The 17818-nt window shown below is 39.0% G+C and overlaps 1 protein-coding gene across 6 annotated transcripts in view; it reads left to right on the top strand.

Moving 5' to 3' along the window:
* Nucleotides 1-17818, top strand: part of TLN2 (talin 2) — a 418441-nt gene that overhangs the window by 194080 nt on the left and 206543 nt on the right. The window contains exon 1 of one of the 6 annotated variants that reach the window (XM_041740709.1): nt 4539-4645. The exons of the other annotated variants lie outside the window; for them this stretch is intronic. The gene's annotated coding sequence lies outside the window, so the exon portion shown is untranslated. Of the gene's footprint in view, nt 1-4538; nt 4646-17818 lie in introns of those variants that run through there. 6 annotated transcript variants of the gene reach the window in all.

Below are 17818 nucleotides of genomic sequence, written 5' to 3'. Positions count from 1 at the left end.
ACAGCAACCAATGCAGAATGACCGAGACTGAAGACCCTACCACTTAGCTTTTAGCTAAAGGTGCTCTGATTTGAGCAAGGTTTTAAACTACAGTGTGTATAATCAAGGCAGGAAAATTTTCCATATGCTAGAAGCTCGTTTGGTGTACCTTCCATTTTCATGTGGCCAACATAGCGTAAAAGGTAATTTCCTGGAATCTCTGTTGAAGGAACTTCCATGGTCTTTGTTAATCATGACCTTTGGAATTTGTGGGGAGGGATGCCTGTTACCAGTGTTCTATCAAAATGAATTTTCAGTTCCTTAAACCTGCTTCATGGAGCACCGTAGGATTTCAGGAATTGATTGGGTCTCTATAAAGTACTGATTTATTCACATGATCAGTGCTTGAGGACTCTGGTTAGAGGGTCAACAAATTGCAAACCCTGCAAAAGGTGCAGGTTGATGCTGTGGAGTGATGTCCTTTTTGAGTCTTCAGTGAGAAAGACAACATCTGAGGCACAGTTTGCTGCCCCACTCTAGTAGGCGAGGAAAAAGGAAAGTCAATACGCAGTTACTGAGAGCAAGGGTAACAGTGTCTTTAAAAGAAGAAAGGACTCATCTGGTCAGTAGAGATAAAAAATGCGGTATCTTGCTGACACTGATTCAACCACCCTGTATACCCCCAGCCCCATATTCTCAAATGTATTTTGGAAGCTTAAATTGTCATAGGTTAGGTGCTCCTGCTGTGAAACTCAGCTACGCAGCTGCTGTATGTTCACCTGAAGTGGTTGTGGAGGTACTTAAATAATGGCAAAGTGTTAGTGAGATGATGCAGTCTTGTACTTCAACATGATCTACTTTGGTTGCATTCATTGGGACAATAGCCTTCTTATTTTCTGTGAAGATCACCCTGACCGCAGAGGAATTGGCTCAATATGACAAAACCTCATGCTTCCATTATTAGGTGTTCGAAAGGAATGACTACATCTGGAAATTTCAGCACATAAAATTTCTAGCTAATTCTATAAGGCAGCCTCTCACCAATGAGAGTCAGAATGTAAAGCCAGTTTGGAATGGAGAATTGCTCTCTGCTTAGTTTCAGATAGCATGTATGCACGTTCAGGAAAAGCTTACTGTTGTCCAGAAGAAAACTTCCTCTGTCATCCTTCCTAGGAGGCACCACATATGAGCCAGGCTTTTCTTGGTCTGTTTGGGGTAACCTCTGGAGTGTTAATGTCCTTCCTCTGCTCTCCTCTGTCCTTTAGATGTAAACCCTACCAGGCATTAGTGACTTTATTTAATCTAGTATCCTGGGTGTTCCCGTGATTTGGAGGTATTAGTATTCTGAATTCAGAAATGATGATTAGTCTTAATTTGGAAACAGAATCAGAAAGTTAAAAAAAAATTACTTCAGCTTATACAATTAAAATGAATAAGGACTTAAGAAGCACAGAAGGAAAGAAATAGAAGAGTGTGTGAGTGAATGTGTGTGTGTGTGTGTGTGTGTGTGTGTGTGTGTCTGTAAATATAGGGGAATTTTTCTCTGACGGTTTCTGATTTCAGCCATTGGCAACTTTTAGAGGACTCTTCTAGGTCCAGAGGGATTGGGGTTAGGAGATAGCTAGCAGCCAGTCTCCGTTCAGTCTGGCCTGTCAGGATGAGGGCTGAAGAATGATATGTTTTTCCTTATCTGTTAAACAGGTGCGCCTTCATATGCACAAAGGGAATGCAGAGAAAGTCATGGCTCCTCTATAATTCTGAAAAGAATTATATTCTTTTCAGCAATATGATTAATAAAAAACACAGATTGAATAGTGTAAAATTAGGTAATTTGTTTACTCAAGAATTTTATGTATCTTGTTCTTAAAGTGCAGACAAGTAGTGTTTTGTAATCCCCATCTAACACATACACTCACTGAGTTGTCTTATTTAATATATACATTGATTTTTTTTCTGCGTGCGTCAGTGATAAAAGAGACAAAAGCTTCCTTAGTTCTGCACTGTATCATGACTAATCTAACTTTATCTTAATAAAACGAGATGTAGTTTGGGTTTCTCTTGGGCCAGTTCTGTATCCTTAATGACCCCATAAGCTGTCCACATAGCATCCATCACTGCCCAGACCAATTGCTGGGAGGCCTTCGATGTTGCCCATTGCCTCTGTGTACCCTGCACAGCTGGCCCTGAGTGCCAGCAAGCCTTTTTCCAGCTGACAGGGCTAATCAGGATGATCAATATGTCCTTACCTCCTCATGGCACAATCACTAAGTGGATTTGCTTTACTTAGTATCCATATGGAGTGACTGTTTGAATGGGCATTGGAGATTTTAACTGAGCCCTCTGCTGATAAACCCATGCCAGGATGGGAAAGAATGAAACATTACCATGCCAATGGAAGCACAGCTCTTGGAGACAGAGTATCCCAAATCAGGTGAGTGTAGGTAAATAGTACAGCGCTGTAGAATGTTTTCCAGAGAGTTTTTCATGACTACAGATGAAGGGGGCTATTGGTTTGAACACATGGGGAAAATAATTTGTTTTCATTGAAAATCTCATAGCTTGTAAACCCAAAGAAAGCCTCTCTTCCATGGTTCACCCAGTGATTGACTAGTCCCATTTACCAAAACCAAGTGTAAATTTGTAAATGAGTTTTTGCTGGCTGTGCTGTTTTAAGAAAATGGTTTTAAGTCCACTCTGTGGTTCATACATGAAATACTAGATGTGGAATGTAAATGTATCTTAAGTGTAACTCATAGCCAATCCACACCAATACCGTTAAGTTTAGACTGTTAGCTGTGAGGTTACTGCTAATACTGATGTGGAAAAAAATTCTGAATACATTTTCTTCTAGTCCTTTGTTGCTTAAAAAGTTGACTGTCATCATTAGGTAGCTTTTCATTAGATTTAGAACCTTTAGTTTTTGCTTTTGAGTTCATATGTTTCATTTGGGGGTGAGGAGATAGCTGGTAAGAGAGTAAAATAGGGAAGGGAAATATGGACTCTAATTTTTGGAAGTACTGTTGATTTGTCATTTCCTCAAAGAGTTGACCCATCAAGTTCATTGCTAATGTTAGATCTGCCCATCTTTATTGGGGATATTATTATAATTTTCCTGTCAACTGTATAATGGCTGAGATTCTGGATTTCCACTGTTGCCCTAATCACAGCAGCGAGTAAGGAATATGATATCTCAACAAGAGCCTGAGGATATATCTTAAGGGCCCTACTCCAAGTGGTTTTATAATAGAACTACATGAGAATTTTGTATTCTACTTGGATATAATATATTGGTGTTGGTTTTAAATGGCTAGTTTAACCTTCCTTAGATCCAGGAAGATTGACCCTGTTGGGCCTGCAATTTTGTATACTCTTTGCAAAGGGTTTTATGTTTATTTATTTGTTCCCAGATAATGAAAAAAGTAGTCTTTGATGGCTTACAATATTACTTCTCTGATGTATTTAAAAGTTACTGTGGCGGGATCCCTGGGTGGCTCAGTGGTTTGGCTCCTGCCTTCGGCCCAGGGTGTGATCCTGGAGTCCGGGGATCGAGCTCTATATTGGGCTCCCTGCATGGAGCCTGCTTCTTCCTCTACCTGTGTCTCTGCTTCTCTCTCTGTGTGTCATTCATAATAAATAAATAAAATCTTAAAAAAAAAGTTACTGTGATGCTATAGGAAGTTTGTTGCTTCTCACCTCATAAAATAAGCTATCTTGAATGAATTGTCCTTTCTGTGCACAGAAGGATGTGGAATGTTTTGGCCTGGGAAGGGCTAGAAGTAGGAAGGTCTCAAATGTGGTAGGCTATGTCAGGGTGCTGTTGTGTTGCTTTGTCTCAGACACTGGTCTCTTGAAAAGCATAAGGTTTTTCTCTTGGGGGGTGGTGAGAGAGGAGATAAAATATCACAGTTAAGAAGGAAGAACAGAAATGGAAGAAATGGGTAAGCTTTGACAGTTTCCCTCTGCTGCTTTGTCAAGCTGTCTTAGAGCACCAGAGTGCTGACAATTCCTCAGCAGTCCTATGTGTAATGTCAAAAGTGTGTGTGTGTGGGCAGTTATATACATAAACACGTGATGAGAGGAAAGGCAAGAAGAGGACTGACTTTAAAAAAAAAGTTGGAGACTAGGAATATACCACGTTAATGTGACATGTACTGACCAAATAGGAAAAAAACAAAAACAAAAAACAAAAACCACACAGCACAGCTAAGAAAGATGAAGCCCATTTCAGAGGCTGTTGCCTTGAACTGCTGGAGCAGTGACCAGAAAGTTCCTGGTTCCAATAACACTCCAGATTTCCCCTTTTTTGGCTGCCTAAGGAGGATTATTGTCAGGTTTGGGGAATAATTAGAAAATGCAGGAGTGTGTATTGTCCTTGTGCTGGTCGTCAAGGTTGATGTGGGGGTACCAGTGAGGCAATATTGGGAAAACCCATCTGCAGATGTCATTGCTTATATCTTGCAAACCATGTAAAGCCCCTGGGACTTAGCTTTTGACTAGCAGATGTGCTTATTGGCCTTCAGACTGACTCGGGCCCCTGACCTACTTTTCTGGTTACACAGGCCTAAATGAACGTGTTAGGAAAGGAAAGCTTTTCCAAGTTGGAGTCGTCCTAATCACAACTGGAACTCTTCAAAGTGCTGACTGTGGTGGCGCCCCTTTCAGTGAGGTATGGCCGGGCTTTGGTGGCTGCCGTGTAAGCTGAGGACTTCTCACTATGAGAGAACTAATTATACATTATTCATCTGTGTAATTGAATTAAAGGTGAAGAGGGCATAGGCTGTGGTTAGGACAAGGACTGGGAGGAAATGCCTATTGCCATGAGCTGATTTTAGAGGTTTCAGCATCCATTCCATTAGAGTGCAGTGTGCTGGAGAGCCAGGAGGAAGCCAAGCAGCTCCTGGGAGCAAGGGCAGGGAGAGGACAGGAACTCCCACAGCATATGTTTTAGGGGTGGTTGGGAGGAACTTGGGCTAAAGCTGATGGGCAGGGAGGAATTTTAAATACAGCCACCTGTCTTCTCAAAGCTTAGGACTCTTTCAAATCTAGCCAATCTGGGTTTCCGTGTCACCAGCCTGGCTTTCAGGCTGTGCTCTGCTGAAGTCATTTTGCTGGAAAGATGCAGAGATCCAAGTGTGTGCAGATGGGAGTGGATGCTGGAGGAAAGATGGTAGGCCACTCATCTATGAATGTACAATAGAGGGAGGCCAAGGACGTGGAAGCTATAGGGAGGGTAGACCTGCATCCCCCATGAAATCCATTTACATTTGGTGCTGGACAATGGGCAGATACCACACTTTTTTTTCACAGCCAGAGGGTGAGTTTGAGAGCACATGTCATCCTACAGCCCTTGCCTTCAAATCATTCATTCTCATGGTCTTCAAGCATTTGGAATAATAGTTTATATAAATGTACAAGGGAGGTAATTAGCACATTAAAGACCTTTTAACAGGAGCTGGTCAAGCATTGTGTCAGTTATTCAATACACATAGTTTTTCAGAGTAACAATTCAGTGTAATATCTGATAGAATTGTGTCTTCTGTGGCTTAGGAAAATACAATTAATTTTGTTACTTTTCTCCATTTGAATGGACAATTTAAAAAAAGGGTGCTTAAAGTCCACTTTGCTGGGATGATAATATAGTTTGACATTTACCAACACCTCCCCCATGGAAGTTAACAGTCAAAAGCCTGGGCAGGCCAAAGCACTGTGGACTGCAGTGTGGAAAATACATGAACATAATCACGACTACCCTTTATTATTTTCTTCTCTAATTCTAAAATCTGAGTCCTTTGAGACAACTGAACACAAGTACCTGAGGCCAAAGTCCACTTTCTCCCTGCTACTGGCAAGCTTGACAGCGAGGTTTTGTACCTCCACGTAAGCACTGGATGTTGGCAGGCCATTCTGAGATCACCTTGTCCTTACACAGGAGGAGAGGGAGACTTGGATGATAAATGTCTTGTCCAAGGACACACAGTTCTTAGCGGCCCATGTCCTGCGAAGTCAGATGAGAGCTTTTAGTTGGATCAGGTATCTGTGACTACTGGCATGAAGTTGGCATAGAGAGGAAACTAAAGATGTCATGAATTGTGTTTGGTACTGAATGGCAGACACATAGGGGAAAGGCTTCAGGAGTGTGGGATTTAGTTTCAGCACAAGGACAAATACCAATGTTTTTCTTCTTGGCAGATACTCAATTTTATTAAAAGTATTTTAAACTCTGCCCTACTAAAATAAGATTGCGGGCTTGTTTTTTGAGGGTTGAAAGGAAGGACTAAGGTGAGTGCTGGTGGTAAAAGAAGCAAAGAATGTCTCATTTTATGAGATGCTTATGCCAGCCACGCCTTTAATACACATGCCTTTTAAAATTTCATTATCACCAAAGGCTAATGCAGTTCTAGTAGTTAGATCATTTTGTTTCTTGGCAAAAGAGAATTCTTAAGGGGATGATCCATCGTCTGGATGTGCAAGAAGAAAGGTTATATGTTAAACTCTCTATATCATTCTGCCCTTTGGTAGGATGCAGTTGTACCCCAGATACTTCAGTTGCTCTCATCATGAGAATTTATAGGTATGCCATTTCTGTCTGGATTTCTCTTTGTCCCTCCTGATAGAGGGAGTTGATGAATTTTGGGAGCCAGCCAAGCAGGGAATTAGGTAAGCAAAGTCTTTATTTCTGCTTTTACCTTTTATTCATAGAATAGTAACGTTTGATAGTTGCAATTATACTTGAGGTAAGTGAAGAGGCTTGCCACATACAGAATCATATTGTAAAACATTGATTTTGCTTTTTAGAGGGTAGCAGAAATTGAACTGTTGCATCAGAGACCTTATTTTATCTTATTTTATTATTATTTTTTTAGAGACCTTATTTTAAAAATAGAGCCATACTGAACACATGCAAAGGGTTTTGTCTCTTAGCTATGCCAGAATTACCTCTGTTTATTTGAATTTTAAAAATGGGTTATTTTGCCGTTGCAGTATCACCAAGTACATTAATTTTCTTTGCCTTTTCCAATTTCTCCAATGTTTTATTTATTTATTTTTAAGAAAGCATCTTGTTAAAACTTCCAGAATGAATTATTTTTATTAGGCAGTTTTCGGCTTGCTTATTTGCCCCTCTCAATTCTCTCCATGTAGAGATGGCATCTTTTTCTGTGGCTTATGTCCAGTGAAGCTTGGAAGTATTTAGCATTGGATTTAATCCCATTAAGATTCTGACTGTATTGTGACTTTAGTTTTCAATAGAGTAAATTACAAAAAGGATGAAATCATACATGAGCTATCAACATGGAAAGTGAGCATTCTTCTTTTCTATAGTCCTGATGTAGAAGTCAGCATTTCACATTTGTTCCATAATACTAAGTCTCTTTCTACTGAGAAATTTAACAAAGATGCTAATTGATAGTCATTGTTCTATTTAAGTCTCATGTTGCAGATACTTAGTCTTGGTAACAAGGTGAGAACTGCAATTTTTCACCCTTATACTGATAATTCACTGTATACTTCTGGGGTAAGAGGAAAATGATTGTAGTTTTTAAACTATTCACATACCCACTGAGGCATCCTTGGCCTTTGAAAGCAACACATTGGGGTTTGACTGCATTGTCATTCTGGTGTAGCTTATATAAGTAAAATACCAAGTAGACAATGCTGTTGAAACAGGAACAAAAGTTGAAATAATACTTAGCACATCATGTGCAGTAAGCTTTCAATAAGTATTTGCTGAATTAAATGTAATTATTATAAGTATGTACGAATTATTGTAGAGGTCATATGCTGTCTCCAAGTCTGACCTAAAAGATTTTTCTCAGAAAGTTCTGGATATTAAGTAAAGTCTTGCTGTTTATTGTAGTTAATATCCAGGATTAGAAGAAGGGTTGGATGTTTCTGTGCTCTAAATATGAGGAAAGAGCAAATGGGAAATTGACCTCCCACTCATAAACCCTTGTTCAGTGAGGCTAAGTAGACATTAAGTGACCTGGGTATAAGAGGTGTTTGGTATTTTAGAGCTCTTCAGAGGAGTTTTTATTTGGTAACCTCTTAGAGGGCCAGTCAACTGGTAAGACCAAAGTTCTTATAGAATCAGAGCAGAGTCCTGGGTGTCCTAAGGAGAATTAGTCATAAAATAATCGGATTCCATGGTACCATCTTCTCTCTGGAATTCCATGTCTTGATGACCTGCATGGTTTCCCCCAGACGATCCTGGTTACCTAACTCTAGTATTATGTAACCTTCAGTTTTACATTTTCCAGATTTGATAGTGGACCAAAATTTAGGTAGACTTCATCTAGACTCTTCTGCTTCCTTGGTGTCACTAACTGTTTGTGGTCCCTTCATGGCATAAATGAGATAAACATTATATGCCCAGCACATCATGGATGATCAGTACATGGTGTTTCTCTCTCTGTGTGAGATGGTGCTTCTCCTTGACCACATGTGACTCTTGCTGAGATTATACCAATTTTAAGGGCTGGCTTCTTCTTAGAAAAGAACCCTGAACCTGAGCTTCAGGACTGGTGTTACCAGTCATGACTTTTGTTTTTAAAGTTTCCTGGTTTTTTTGGCCTGTCTTCCTATATTGATATCTACTAGTTTTGTGGAGTTTCTATTTTCCCCAAACAAGGCATTTTCTGAAGTTTTCCTGAAACTCTGAGAGAGATCAGCATGAGGCTAAGCTATAAGCTGAGGGCCACAGTTTTATTTGGATTGCAAGATCATGGCTCAGAGCAGATCTTCTCAAAATGTTGTTTCCCCTAAGAATAAGGGATATATTGATTTTGTTTATTTTCTGCTCACCCTCTCACATCTTTCCAAATATGTTTTTGAGTACATTGTGCTTTCCTTCACTTTCGTAGTGTTTGGAGAACACAATAAAAGGTAAATATTAAGCTATTAAAAAATAAAGATCCAGGCAGCTGATAAAACAGAGGTCTAACCCACGTAAGCCTTGGAAAAGTCCTTTAGAAAACACGTGAACATTCCTACTGAGGATGCATAGGCCGTTTTAACACCTCCTTATTCTTAATTCAGAGATCTCTTCTTTCTGTATCTTTGAGGAAATTTACTATTTATTTGGTGAGGTGATAGTCCTTTGTATGACACACATGAAGATTTGTCAGGATGGTCAAAATTAAATCTAGTGTCACAGAAGTGGCCCTGTTGGAATATTTTATTAGCTCTGTTGGCTCCAGCATATTTGACTTTTTTTTTTTTTTTTAAGGACTTATGTCATTGAACTGCTTAAGTCCTAGAGATTGAAACACTTTCTGGGAAACCATCCTTACTTCTAAGCTAGTTGATTAGCTCTTAGGGTTAGGGACTGTGACTTAGGTATTTATATATTAGGGTTAGCAGAGTGCAGGCTGTATTACTGGTATTCAGTACTGTTTATTTCATTGATGTTGATAGTTTTAAGGTGGTATTCCTTAATAGCTGAAATCTTCTTTCTACTTGGCTAGTCATTTGAAAATCCCAGAGCACTGAACTCCATCCCAGTGCTCAAAACACTGAATTTCTGTAATTACTGAAGGGAATTTCATATGCATCAAGGAGAGTTCAGTTGCTGTCCTCTCTTCTTGTGTATATAAATTAAACTTAGATATGGAATTCTCTGGCTTTTCCCTCACCTCCACCATTCAGTGAAAGTGAAGAGAAAGCTCTTTCTTAGGTTTGAAAGCTGATAGTGAAGTGCATGGCTTGCTCAGTCCCTAGAGCATGTAACTCTTGATTTATGGGTTGAGTTTGAGCCCCGCTTTGATGTAAAGCCTACATAAATAAATAAATAAATAAATAAATAATAAAATAAAAAGCTGATAAAACACTAAATTTGGATCCTTTCCTCAAACTATACATAAAAAATTTAAAATGGATCAAAGATTCTAAGTTGTAGGAGCTATAAGACTACAAAACTCTTAGAAGGAAATATAGGTATAAATCTTTATGACCTTGAATCGGGCAATGATTTCTTAATTATGACACCAAAAGTATAAGCAATGAAAGGAAAAAATGGACTTGATCAAAACTGAAAGAACATTAGGGCATGAAAGGACAGCCAAGTAAGTGAAGAGACCATGTATAGAATGGGAGAAAATGTTTGCAAATTATAGATCTGGTAATGCTCCTACTCTCAGAAATATGGAAAAAACTCTGATGATGTAATAACAAAAAGGGAAATAATCTTTAAGATGAATAAAGAATTAGAATAACTTTTTCCAAAGAAGATATTCAAATGATCAATAAGCACATTAAAGAATATTCAAAATCGTTAGTCTCGGGGAAATGCAAATCAAAACCATAATAAGAAACCACCTCACCTTATAGAGTGGTCATAATAAAAATGACAATGACAAGTATTGGGGAGAATTTGGAGAAACTGGAATCCTACAGATGTCTGGAGGAAATGTAAAAGGTGCAGCTGCTTTGGAAAAAGAGGCAGTTTCTCAAAAGATGAAACAAAGAATTACCATATGACCCAGCATTTCCACTCTGGTGTATGCTCAAAAGAAGAGAACTTTGAGAATTGCATCTCATGAAAAAATTTTTTGAAGATTTAATTTTTTAAAAAATTTGAGATTTACAATAAAATTGAGAGGAAGGTACAGAGATTTTCCATGTACTCCCTGTTCCCACACGTGCACAACCCCCCTCAGTTACCAGCATCACTTAACAAAAAAGTATGTGTATAGCCTTTTTTACTACAGATAAACTACATCATAATCATCCAAAATCCATAAAGAGTCACTTTGGTGTACATTAAATCAGTTTAGATAAATATATAATGACATATATCCATCACTGTAATATACAGAATAGTTTCACTGCCCTAAAAGCTCTTTGCTCTACCTACTTAACTTCATCCTTGCAACCACTGATCTTTTTATTGTATCCTTAGTATTATGTTTTCCAGAATGTCATGTAGTTGGAATCACATGATATGTAGCATTTTCAGTTTGGCTTTTTTTCACTTAGTAATATGCATTTAAAGTTCTTCCATGTCTTTTCATGGCTTGATAGCTTATTTCTTTTTAGTGTTAGATGATAATTCATTGTCTAGATGTACTGCAGTTTACTAATACATTCATCTACGGAAGGCACATCTTGGTTGTTTCCACGTTTTGGCAATTATGAATAAAGCTTTTAACAGGTTTTTTTATGTGGATATAAGTTTTCAACTCCTGTGGGTAAGTGTGCAGGTTCGTATGTGGACATAAGTTTTCAAGTCCTTTGGGTAAATACCAAGGAGTGTGATTGCTACATCGAACGATAAAAGTATATTTAATTTTGGAAGAAACCACCAAACTGTCTTCCAAATTGGCTGTACCATTTTGCATTCTCTCCAGTGTGGGGATAGGAGTTGTTGTTTTTCCACATGCTCACAAGTTTTGTCAGTGTTCTAGTTATTGGCTAACCTAATATGTATGTAGATATGTATCTTGTTTCAACTTAGATTTCCCTGATGACCTATACTGTGGAGCGTCTTTTTTTTCTTTCTTTCTTTTTTTTTTTTTTTAAGATTTATTTATTTTTGAGGGGTTGGGGAAGGGGCAAAGGGAGAGGGAGAGAATCCTTAAGCAGACTCCCTGCTGCACACATAGCCTGATGCAGGGCTTGATCATGCTGAAATGGAAAGTCGGACACTTAACCAACTGAGCTACCTGGACATACCTGTGGAGTGTCTTTTCATGTGTTTATTTGCCATCTATAGATCTTCTGAGATGTCTGTTAAGGGCTTTGACCTATTTTTAAATGAAGCTGTTTGTTACTGAGTTTTAAGAGTTACTTGTATATTTTGGATAATAGTCTTTATCAGATGAGTTTTTGGCCAATATTTTCTCCCAATCTGTGGTTTAGTCTTCTTAGTCTCTTGATACTGTCTTTGAACAGAAGTTAGGAAATTTTATGAAATCTAGCTTATCAATAAGTTTTTTCATATGTCATATCCTTGATGTACCTAAAAAGGCATCACCATATTCAAGGTCATCTAGATTTTCTCCTATGTTCTAGGAGTAGTTTAGTTTTATTTTAGATTTAGGTCTGTGATAATATTTTGAGTGAAGTCTTGTTAAGGTTATATTGTCTATTATCTAGATTTTTTTTTTAAATGTGGTTATCTAGCTGTACCAAAACCATTTGTTAAGAAACTATCTTTACTTCATTGTATTGCTTTTGGTCCTTTGTCCAAAGATCAGTAGATTATATCCATGGAGGTCTATTTTGGGGCTCCTTCTGTTCCACTGGTCTATGTGTGTATATACTGTGAAAGGATCCTGGGTTAATCAGATAAATATATAATGATATATATCCATCATTATAACATACAGAATAGTTTCACTGCCCTAAAAGGTCTCTGCTCTACCTACCTAACTCCACCCTTGCAACACCTCGATCACTTCACATATTTACCTTTTTTTCCTTTTATTCTTTTTCTTTTTTTTTTTTTTGGTAAGGACATTTAAGTTCTACTCCCTAAGCAAATTTCAATTAAGCAATACAGTGTTATCAACTATAGCCACACTTAGACTCTAAGACAGTATTCTTCTTTAACAGAATATTTTTATCTTTTTTACCAGCCTCTCTCCCTAATTGCCCTGCCCCCAGCCCCTGGCAGCTACTTTTCTACGGTGTTTGTAAAGTTTGACTTTTTTCCCCCTTATTCTATGTGTAAGTGAGATCATGTGATATTTGTCTTTATCTGTCCGGTTTATTTCACTTAGCATAATGTTCTTTTGGTTCATCTATGCTTTCACAAATGACAGGATTTCCTTCTTTTTAAAGGTCAAATAATATTCCATTCTATACATAGATGCACCGTATTTTCTCTATCCCTTTATGAACACTGGAGTTGTTTCCATACCATGGCTATTGTGAATAATGGTGCAATGAACATGGGGATGCTATAGTCAGTCTTAAAGTCAAGTGTTTCTTTAATAGTGTATTGGCTATTCTGGGTCCTTTGCCACTCCACAGGACTTTAGAACCACTTTGTTAATATCCATAAAGTAACTTGATGGAGCTTTGATTGAGATTGCTTTGAACCTATAGACCAGGTGGGACAGAACTGACACCTTGATAATATTGAGTCTTTTGGGGCAGCCCGGGTGGCTCAGTGGTTTAGTGCTGCCTTCAGCCCAGGGCCTGATCCTGGAGACCTGGGATGGAGTCCCACGTTAGGATCCCTGCATAGAGCCTGCTTCTCCCTCTGCCTTGTGTCTCTTCCTCTCTCTCTGTCTCTGTCTCTCATGAATAAATAAATAAAATCCTTGAAAAAAGGAAAAAAATATTGAGTCTTTCTATCCAGGAACATTGATTATCTCTCCGTCTATTTACTTCTTTGATTTCCTTCATCTCAGTTTTGTACTTCTTTTCCTACAGATCTTTGTTAGATTTATACCTGAGTATTTCATTTAGGGGAGGTGCTAATGTCTATGGTATTGTGTTTTTAGTATTAGTTTCCACTTGTTCTTTGTTGGTATACAGGCAAGCAGTTGACTTTTTATATTAGCCTTGTATCCTACAACCTTGCTGTAATTATGAGTTCCAGGTTTTTTCTGTCAGATCTTTTGGATTTCCTACATAGTGGAGTATGTCGTCTGCAAACAGTTTTACTTCTTCCTTCCCAGCCTGTATACTTTCTATTTCCTTCTCTTACCTTATTTATTGCATTAGCAAGAGCTTTCAGTGCAGTGTTGAAAACGAGTGGTCAAAGACAATATCCTTGTCTTTTACGTGATCTTAGTAGGAAAGCTTCAAGTTTCTCACCATTAAGTATGATGTTAGCTGTAGGTTTTTTTGTAGATAATCTTTATCCAGTTGAGGAAGTTCTATTACTACTGACTGACAGTTTCTATTGTGAATGGGTATTGGAGTTTTTTAAATGCTTTTTCTGCATGTATTAACATAATCAGGTGATTTTTCTTTTTTGGTCTGTGTAAGTGAACTAGCCTAATAGAAAGCAAGACAGTTGAGGAGGGCCAACCAAACATTTTGAGAGCTCAGTGCGGTCTTGACAGCGCCCTCCCTGGATTTTGGTTTTATAATCATCTCACCAGAGTTTCACTCTTTCCCACCAACCCAGTCAGGCTGGTAGAACTTAGCCTTAAGAGCATCTATCTCAGAGGAAGAGTTCCACAGACTTAAAGGCTCTGATCACAGATGAAGGTACTCAAACAGCCACTCTTTAGTCATCTGAGCCTGAGTTTGTTTTGACAGGAATTTTTTGTTTTTCTTACTGCTCTCTGTGGGTGTATCTCAAAGCAACTTAATATTTGTTGGGGTGGGGGTGGGAATCTGCATTTAGTTGATGTGTGACCTGGTGATTTGCGTTCTCCCATTAACCTTTTTTTTTGCCTTCTGATTTTTATGTACCATATAACTAAATCAATAAAGAGAATGGAAAAATAGCTCTGTTTAACATTTCAGGGGTGATGGAGTAATGTTGTCTATAAATATTTATATATTCCTGAGAAGATGCCTTTTTCTTCTGACATTTAGACTGACTCATGGAGAGATTCACCACTGGGGAGGAAAGAGAATAAAGAAACTTTTTTTTTCCTCAGTAAATTTATACGTGTCTTTCAAAGGTAAACAGAAGAAAATTCAAAAGGATTTTTCATTATAATAGGTTTTTTTTTTTTCTGGAGCATTGAAATATTTAGCCAGTCTTTTCTCATCTAAGATAGTAACTGGGGAGACATGAATGTGTAATTGAATGCTTCCCCAAATCCAAATAGATGAGTTTGGCTTCTAGCTTCCTGTGTGTCCCACAGCTTCCCTTCTATCCAGCTTCCCTTCTCTCTCTCTGCACCTGGTCTCTCCTGCTTTCCTTATGCCTCCTTTCTCCTGGTCTTGGCTTCATTCCTGTCTGCCTGAGTCACTGCCTCCCACATTTCTGGTTTGTCAGCCTCAGTAATGGATAGAGACCCTCTGGGCAGCCCAAATCCCAGCCCCAGTAAGTGCTCACCTGCCTTTCCTGGGGAAGGTAGAAGCCTGGTCAGGGAGCTTGGATGCAAAGCTGTGCTTCCTTGCTTGGAAGCTCCTTGAGCATGCTTTCTGCATTTCAGAAATCTGTCAGGCAAAGAGAAAGCTATGCTCCTTTATTTGGCTTGAGTTTCTGCAGCCTGGTATGGAGAAAGTGGTTATATACCTTCTCATCAGAGATAGGTCTTCAGTGACTAGAAACTAGGAGGTTGATTTTTACAAACATACCAAGTTTGGGGAGTAAAAATCTTTTTGAAATATGGGGCCATAATATTTTAAAATTGAGACCAACCCTGAGAAAGTTGACATCCACTGAAATAATGGAGCAGACTGAGCACTCTTCTGCTGGGGGCGGGGGACGTTCTCATGACCTTCTTTGGTGCAGGGGACCCATAGTTAAAATGTAGTAGTCCTCTGAGGACTTTATGACAAAAAGTGGGACCTACCATGTGAAATTTTAAGAGGGCTTGCTCAATGAATTCTTACTAAGTCTTATTTAAGCCTTCTATAGCACAAATAATCATCATCTATCATCTTTTCAAGTTGAGAGTTTTATAGTGAAGTATCTTTAGTAGTCAAGTATATGTATATGTGTGTGTATATATGTGCATATGTGTGCATACATATATGCACACATGACGGTAATGATAAAATCTGTCCACTCTAGGTGGTGATGTGAGGACTCACAAGATTACAGCAAAATGCTGCCGTTAACCACCAGTAACAAGCGGTTAATGGTTAGAAATCCTGGTTAGAAGTTACTTGTACTTTCTTCTTCTTGCATATGAATTTAAATTTATTCTCACAGCTTTCAGGACAACCCCAGCAGCTGTTTTGAGGCTTTCAGTTGTTATAGGCAAATAATTAACATAGGTCATAGCAGTGTCATGCAGATGACTTGTTGCCACCATGTTGGGTGGCACTAAAGTTGGACAGCTCTTGCTTGTGCTGTGGTTTGTTCTTATTCTGATGGTATCTTACCCATTTAGATGTTGCCTAGGAATGTTCAGAAGGATCCAGACTAATCCTGGAGCTCTTCAGAAGCCTTAGGGATTCCTAGCCATGCAAATTCTTAGAGCCCTGACATCATCCTGGAATCACTAAGGTACTAGAAAAACCTTTGTGATCAGGGTGACATTGGCCCTTATTACAGATTCATTCCCCTATTTTGCTTGTTGGGGTCCTCCCTGTACAAGGAGTAGCATCTGGTCTAGTGAATGGTAACTCAGTATATATGGGTGAATAAATGATTGCATTCTATAAGAAACAAGCATTTTGTACACTATTTCAGTTTAAGTAGTTGGCTTCCTGCCATCCTGAGAAGCAGTCAGGACTGAAACCTATGGCCTCTTTTTTAAAATCAGTTCTATGGAAGATTTTAGAACTAGAGTACCCACAATCTCTCTCTGGTTTAAAGTTTTTGCACAACTAAAACCTGTGTCATAAATTATCCCACTGACCTCCTTTTAAGCAAAGAAGAAGAAAAAGAATAGCATAAGCAGGACATGTTAGGCTGGTTTTCAGGGAAGAGCCATGACATTACCCTTCCTACTCTCTCTGCTGGCTTGACAACCGTCAGTTACTTGATTTTCTATCATCTTGGGGTAAAGAAAAACCTTTCAGATTCTGTATTTTAGTTTTTTCCAAACAGGTCGTGAAGCATTAACAATAATGGTAGCAGCATATACTGTGGTTTGGCTTTGCTAATAATAAGATCTTTGCTATATGTTAAGTGAGTTTTGCAAGGACTGAGACATAGTGTGTTTATGCATAACTCTGGAATCATCAGGTCACACAGGCCCTATGTTATGGTACTGCTGTTCAGACAGTGGCCTCCCAATCCAAATTTGTGTTCTGACTCCCAGTCCAAAAGTGTTGTTGTTGGGGTTTTGTTTTTGTTTTTTAACAGAGCTATAATTTCTTTTAGATACTTGTTCCTCTGTAATAAAAAGGAAATAAATCAGGTGGAGGAATTGCATCCACCTGTTTATCAAATAATTGCTGAAAATCTGTGCAGTGTTGAGAAAAGTAAATAATTGTGGGCTCTGGGGATGCCTGGGTGGCTCAGCAGTTAAGCATCTGCCTTCGGCTCAGGGTGTGATCCTGGAGTTCCAGGATCAAGTCCCACATCAAGCTCCCTGCTTGGAGCCTGCTTCTCCCTCTGCCTGTGTCTCTGCCTCTGTCTCTCTCTCTCTCTGTCTCTAATGAATAAATAAAGTCTTTAAAAAAAATAATTGTGGGCTCTAAAGAAGCTTGCCATTACATAGGGAAAGTAGGCTCAGAAACAGTTACTCAGTGTTGAGATTTTATGGAATACCTACTCATCTGGCAGGCCCTGTACTAGGCCCTGGGGTCACCAAGTCCTGGGTGGTGAGTACTATCTGTGAGGGAGTAGAAGGATGTGACAAACTGAGTCATGAACAAAGGGTAGAACGCCCCCCAGGTGGAAGGGTAATTTTTTCTGAAGCCATCTGGAATGCTGCCCTTCTCATTCATCTCTCCAGTCCTGTCCATTGTGTAAGACTGAACTTCTATCTCCTCTTCAGCCTGATGTTATTCTTACCTGACTCGGCCCAAAGTTTGACTCTTCCTCCCGTGGATCCTTTTGGTTCTCTTGCCATTGAGTCTACATTCCCTGCCATCCCCCCTCCCCTGGTAATTTCTACATGCAATGTGGGGCTCAAACTCATGACCCTGAGATCAAGAGTCCTATACTCTCCTGACTGAGCCAGCCAGGTACCCCGCTACATTCTTTTTTGGAATATTGTGAATTTCCTGGCATCAAAAGGCCCAGAGAGCTTCCTGTTTCTTTATACAAGGGAAAGGATGATCTTACAAGGAAGAGAACCATTCTGTTTCA

Source organism: Vulpes lagopus, chromosome 2 (genome assembly GCF_018345385.1).
Source record: "Vulpes lagopus strain Blue_001 chromosome 2, ASM1834538v1, whole genome shotgun sequence".
Lineage (NCBI taxonomy): Eukaryota > Metazoa > Chordata > Mammalia > Carnivora > Canidae > Vulpes > Vulpes lagopus.
Note: the sequence above shows the minus strand (reverse complement) of the source record. Positions and strands in the feature narration are given on the sequence as shown.